The sequence below is a fragment of the Ursus maritimus genome, unplaced genomic scaffold, assembly GCF_017311325.1.
Source record: "Ursus maritimus isolate PB19 unplaced genomic scaffold, ASM1731132v1 scaffold_8, whole genome shotgun sequence".
In the NCBI taxonomy this organism is placed as follows: domain Eukaryota; kingdom Metazoa; phylum Chordata; class Mammalia; order Carnivora; family Ursidae; genus Ursus; species Ursus maritimus.
In genome coordinates this window covers 52,560,289-52,567,243 of record NW_024426996.1, presented here as the reverse complement: position 1 = coordinate 52,567,243, position 6,955 = coordinate 52,560,289, and positions in this window count along the sequence as shown.

Genomic DNA, 6,955 nt, shown 5'->3' with positions numbered 1-6,955 from the left:
GTCAAAAAAGAGTTGGGCAGTCTTGCCATGACCTAAGGCCTGAGATGTGGGCTGACCATATCCCAACATGAGTGTTAGATACCAAAGATATGTGTGTGGGGTGGGGGTTGGGGATGGAAAATATTCATGATGCTGAGAGAGAACCAGAGATGAAATGTGGAAAAATAATAATATCCTCTTTCCTAAGGACATTTCCAATTCTGAGTTCCAGTTTTTCCTGAGAGTCAATTCCATTTCTACCCTTGCATTCTGTATAAGATCCTATATTCTTTAAAAAAAAAAAAAAAAAAGATTCTATATTCTTAAAACAAATTCCTTATTGGTTTCAATTATTTACCACTAAAAAATTTTGTCTAATATAGGGGCACCTGGACGGCTCAGGCATTTAAGCATCCGACTCACAGTTTCAGCTCAGGTCGGGATCTCAGGGTGGTGAAATTGAGCCCCACCTCGGGCTCTGGCACTCAGTGGGGTGTCTGCTTGTGATTCTCTCTCTCCTTCTCTCTCTCTCTCTCTCTCTCTCTCTCTCTCGCTCTGCCCCTCCCTCTACACACACGTGCGTGTGCACTTGCCTGTGCTCTCTCTAAATAAAATCTTTTTAAAAAATTTTGTCTAATGTGGAATTAGATCTGTATTTAGTATCTTTTAGAAATGTTATACTCAATTACAATAAAAATACATGTTATAAATATAAACAAAAAGGTAAATATAATAGATATATTTCTACACTATATTTAGAGAGGAAGAAAATAAGTCCCCTAAATTTTAAATTTGACCCAAATGTTCCAAATGATGGAATGATCTTCCCATACTTTCCAAGAAGTGACAAGAATTCAGAATTTAAAACCCATGTTTGAATCATTTGATTTGTAGATGTTTCTCAAAACCTCAAAGCAATCCTAAATACCTGCCTATTCTTTTCCCTGAACTAATTGTAAACAACTTGTCAACTTCTGCCTATTGTTTTCTAAATTTAGACAATAGGATCATTTACATTATGTATTGATAAGTGACCTAAGATGACTGGTGCAACTCCTAACTAATTCGGGCTAAAGACTGTCTGTGATAGGGCCATTATCTTGTGAAGTAAATTCTATGAATTAACAAACATAAAGCAGAATTCCAAGAGTGGAGAGGAAAGGGGGAAAGGCAAACCATAGTATTTTTTTTTAGAAAATAGAATCTGTAAAATTATGTTTAGAGAGATTGTTATAGAATTACCATTTTCAATTTTTATAGGGAAAATATCCCGGAAAAAACACTTTGTCCCAGTAAAGTTTCTTATGAAAGTAAAATTAGCACACATTCAAGCTTAATAATATTCAAGTACAAGCATTTAAACAATGAGATGGTTGACCTAGACTATATAGTTAAGATATTTGGGCCATGTCAGTGTGGAATACTATAAAGAGCATATGTTTTTTAGTTTATTCATGTGGATTTAGTGTTGCATGGTAAAAAAACCCCATCTAAGATAACAGGGAGAGAAATCTGGTTCATGTTCTAGCTTTGCCATTTACTAGTTATCTGAATTTGGACAAACGATTTAAACTCTCTAAGCCTCTTGTTACTCATCTACAAAACTGAACTGTTAATGAAATTAAAGGATATGGAACTTAGCTTTCACTCAATAAAAAAATATAGAAACCAATGTAAATAGGCAATGTAACTAACGTTGCAATCCAAGTAGAGTGTTTTATACCCTATAATATTTGGCTTGCCTAACAACCAGTGTAAATTTTATAGAGAGGTGCAAACGATGTCCATCAGTTTGGCCAAATTGGTCCAAGACGGGGATCTTGTAATACACTGGTAGTCATATGATACATTGTAATTAAATCCACGGTTTGGTGTTCAGAGATTTAGTTTTAATGCTGGTTCTGCCATCCACCAACTGAATGAACTTGGACATGCCACTAAAATCTCTTCATCTGCTTTTTCATATTAAAAAAAAAATGTGGGGAGGGGAACTATAGTTAATGCAGAACGTACCTCCCAGGGTTAGAATCAAAATGACTTAATATGTATGAAAGAGCTTTGTAAAAAGCAATTCTCCAAACTAGTGTCAGATGATGGAACAAGAGAGAAGAGGATGTTTAAAGGTACTGTGTTTAATGTCATGAGGAGGAAAATATTTGGCAATCATAAAATGAAAATAAAACATTTGACTTAGAAATACGAATTAATCTACAATATTTTATTAAGCAATCTACCTTACTTTCTTCTACTTCGTGTGATATGTATAGTGCTTGCAAAACAATGTGAGCGTTTAGAAGGTTGTAAGAGGCAGACTGATCAAAAAATACATTAAACAGATTTGGAAGGGGGTGGATATAAAGTTAGAATTTCTGAGTCATGAAAACATCAGATAGCAATTTCAGAAAGGTGTAACTTTATTTAAAACCAAGCTGCTGTGAATTCTATCATGCCGCAGACACCTCGGAATCAACAGTCTCTGTTGGCAAATTGTTATGCTGACAAATTCTCACATACACCAAAAATTTCCATTTTGTAAACAAGTAAGTGGGTTCCTGATGGTCCAGCTTATATCCTGAGCTGGAACCTTGGAAAGCAGAGTCCTCATTTGAGTGGACCTGTATCATCCATTCCTCACATTAGGAATTACAGATTCAAGCATTTATCACCCAAATCTGAGAGCCACCTTGAACACTAATATTAAATTTGATATTCTTTTTCAAGTCTGGGAAACACAAAAACACATCGTTGGCTTCACTGGCTAGACTTACTGAGATAGTTAGAATAGTATGGTGTGATAATCTGGTCATCTTTATAACACCAGGGGCTCTATTTCCACTTCTATCTACATGGACAACTATAGAACACTGGTCAGAAGCAGCCAGGATATTTGATGTATAGAGAAGTGAGTACACATATAGGTAAATACAGGTTGGGTGATGGATCTCCGTTCTGCTGGGTCACAGTCAGTCACAGGGGTTCTGCTCGTGTGCTCTATGATCACTGGCCCTTGTCATCTAAGCAGGATGAAATGGCCAAGTGAGACCGCCGTGCAGATGAGTGAAAAGTCACCACCATTGCTGGGAAGGGAAGTAGGTGAGGTATATTTGCATAACAGGACTTTGGACGAGACAACCTGTACACATATCACAAAGGGTGATGTCTGCACATCATAAAAGGTATACAAGGGACAGCAGTGTCCAAAAAGGGACATCAAGTAGAGTTATTAGAGGTGTTGGGCCCTGGCCCCAGATATCGTGGGATTAAAAGAACCTAACACAATATCTAGCTTACAGGCACTCGGTATATCAATTTTAGATTAAGTTTCCTTCCTCCTGTTTTATAAAACTACTTTGGAGGGGGGGGGTTCTCATATATTAAGGAGAGTTGGATCCCAGGACCACGACGTCCCTCCTAGCTCTATGAGTAAGAACCTAGCAGTGATTGAACCTTTGACCAGCCCTGTTTTTATCAACGGCTGGGACCATCATTTCATAAAGATCAGATGCTTTTCTGTAGTCCTCTATCTTGCTAACTGGGGTGAGTGGGAGGATGGAGAGGCAAATACCTGTCCTTGATCACAAGCCCATTTTCATGTACTTTTATCTTCCAATTTCCAGACGCTTTAAACTTTCCAGCCAACTGTGAGGATGATATGGGTTTACCTGAGGTCTTACGAGGAAACAATAGAACAGAAAGAAAACAAGGAATCTGGAAGTCTTTGTCATCCAGTCAACATCCTGTAAGTCGGAAGAGTCTAGTCCTGTGTGCTTCACTGGCTAGACTTGTAGGCATAGACCCTCTCTCCCATAAGGAAAGCGGAAGTGATAACCAGCCTTCCGCACCCGTGAACACAGGCCTGAACATCTATTTTCCAGGTTACTAAAGATGTCAGCCGGGGCCAGTCCCAGGCAAAATTAGAAAACAGAAGAGGTTTGTTGCAAAGAGTGCTGAGATAGGAGCCACAGTACCCGGATCCCCAGTCCAGCATTAATTAGTTATATGACCTTGAACAAGCCCTTTCTCTTTTTTGAGCCTTGCTTTCTTCATGTGTAAAATGGGAGTAATAATAACATGGCCATTATTTGATGAAGAGGAGGAAATGTAAAATGTTTTAAACAGATATGTAAATACAAAACAGTCTCCAAGCTATAAGTCATAGCCTGGTTTCCACATTCAAGCCAGCTCCTTCCCTTCTCTAGTTTCTTTCTCTCTCTCTCTCTCTCTGCTGGTATAGCCAACAGTGCCTCAGGGTGGGAAATAAATCTAGCTAATTCCTAATATAGTGTCAGTGCCATGGTTGACACTTCCCTTATGCCACTTTCATGCTAATGAATGAATCTCTGGTTTTAGAATATCAGATGTTAGGAAGAGACAGAATGCTTGAAGAAGGTAGGAGAAAGATGTGTATGTGTGTGTGTGCACACATGTGTGTGCGGGGGGGGGGGGGAGGTGGCTGGTCAGGTGCCTTTAGGTAGAAACCTCCCTGATAACTCAAAGACAGCATTTGGCTGTACCTGTGCAAAGCTAGCCGTGCAGGGAGCCCTTTAAAACACCACCCCACAGAAAATGTGAAATTCTCTCTCGTCTGCATCCTTGGTCTGCAGTGACACTGGCAGATGCTAAACTTCGGCCTGTCTAGAACAGTTAATTAGGTTATAGAGGCTGCCAAAAATCCCAAAGTCATCCTAAGAAAGTGCAACACTTTGAGATGTGAAGCAAAGGTCAGGAGACACAAACACTAATCTGAGGTTTAAGAGAGAAACTACCAAATAAGTCGGGGGTGGGGGGCGGGTAAGAAAGGAAGGAAGCAGGTCCCTGACAACCTGGGAACTTCTGATCAGTTTCCTATAATTGTTGAGATTAGGCATAAAGTGGTCCTGGCTCTTTTCTCCAGTAATAAATACTGTGTATTTATAAAGGCTGATACTGCAATAGATACTGTATATTCATAACCTGTTCCAGAACTCTCAGTCCATGCCTCCTGGGACATCAGGAAATCTTTCAGAGACCTCCTTCCCCCTGGAGAATGTTCCCACCTGGGAGTAATAAGGCTGGAGAGGGGAAGGAGATAATTTGAATACAATCAGTTGAATAAATGCCTGGGTATGTTCAAGGCTTCTTTATTGGCTGCATCAAATTATGACAGAGTAAGTTAAGAACTGCTGACTGCCCCCTTGTTCTCAGTAGCGGAGAGGCAGCCTTAAAAACCCAGAGACCCAATTCTTCCAAAAGGTTACCCCAGAAAGCATGTGCTGGGAATGGGGTGGTGTCAGAAAATAAACAGCAGTGCGCGGGACTTCACTGCCACCAGGAGGACCCAGGAGAAGTGCAGGCCAGGAGGAGGTCAGGAGCCGCCTGCAGCAGAAGCCTCGGGTGGGGAGAGAAAACGTGAACTCAGCTGCCTTCAACCTGTGCCCAACCACCCCCTTTCCAATCTCAAAGATATGGAAAAGCTGTTCTTCCTCTCTCGAAGACACGAGTTCCTGCCCCAAAGCTCAAAACGAGAGGTTTGGAGACCAAACTCCAATTGGGGATCCAAACACACCCTCCTCCCTTCCCCCACCCCATAGTACAATCACACTTCTATTCAAGAGTCTTTCTTCCTGTCCTGGACTTTGCAGTATTTCGGCAGGCGCAGCGAGCGAGGAACGAAGATGGCAATTTTACGTCTGGGTCCCTCCGCATTTCGCGGCTTCCCGGCGGTAGACCAGACCCGTAGCGCTCCCACCCCAACTCCAGGTCGCACAGTCCCGCGTCCGCTCTGGCCCGGTCGGATCAGCGTCAGGTGGAGCCGACTCACGCTCTGAACGGACTTGGAAAAGAGGCCAAAGGCCAACTCTGATCTCTCCCACCCCGCCTCAATTCGTGGCCACCTGCACTTTGCGGGACCTTGCGCAGAGCGGCGCTTCCCGGAGCCCCCAAAGGCCTGCCGGCCCTAGGCGCACACAGGGCGGTGCGGGGCTGCTGGAGCCGCGGGTCTGACAGAGTGGCCGGGGAATGCTCCAGGGCGGGGGCAGGAAGGACCCCTCTGGAGCCCAGAGACCTCGGAAGGCTTCCCGCGGAGATCCGCTCATGGAAAGGTTCCGCGACCACGCGGCGAGGAACACGTGAGCGGCGCGGCTTCGCTATAAAAACCCCCGCTCTGCTGAGCTTGAGGCTAGCGGAGCGGCAGGACTCAGCCACCTGCGCCGCCACAGGCCGGGCGACGGCGACGTTCCCTCCAGGACGCTCAAGACGCTCCCGAGTTTTGATGCTTCGGACCCTCGGGGGCTGGCGCTCAGTGCGTGCGTCTAACTTTGAGGCCGGAATTGCCGGCACGTAGGCAGAGAGGCGCCGACGCCGGTAGGCGTGCATTCACGAAAATGCTCAGGGCTTGTTTGACCTTTAGGAGAGTTGGAGGAGTCAGAGGAATCGCGGTCTAGTTGCATTCCTGTTCTCCACCAAAGAGTCAGCCACGAGCGCTCGGGATCGTCCTCGGAGAAGCCCGGAAGCCCATGGGCAGCCCGAGGCCCCCGCGCCCCCGCCGCCCTTTAAGCCGCGGGTGAGTCCTGCGCCCCGTGGGAGGAGTTCCCATAAAGTCGGGACGCCTTTGGCAGATAAAGTTTGGTCGGCTGTCTTCCGCTCGGTCCCCACCGCCTCGGCGACCCCTCTCCCCGCGCCAGGCGCGGGCGGGGAGATGGCTGCGGGCTGGGCGGCCGGCGCGGGCGCTTCCCGGCGCAAAGGGGCGCGGCGCGCGTAGCCGCCGCCGCGCTGACCTCCCGCCGACTGCTGTGCTGAGCCCCGGCAGCGGGCGAAGGCGGACGCCCAGAGGGCCAGGAGGCGGCGGCGGCAGCGGCCCGAGGGTCCGTATGGCCGCTCCCCGCCGGCCGGTAGTGTTTGCCACGGAGCTTGCCGGCGGCGCCTCGGGATCGGGGCGGCTCTGAGCCGCGCCGCCTGCGGGGATCAACCCAGCTGTTCCGCGGAGCCGCGGGCAGGA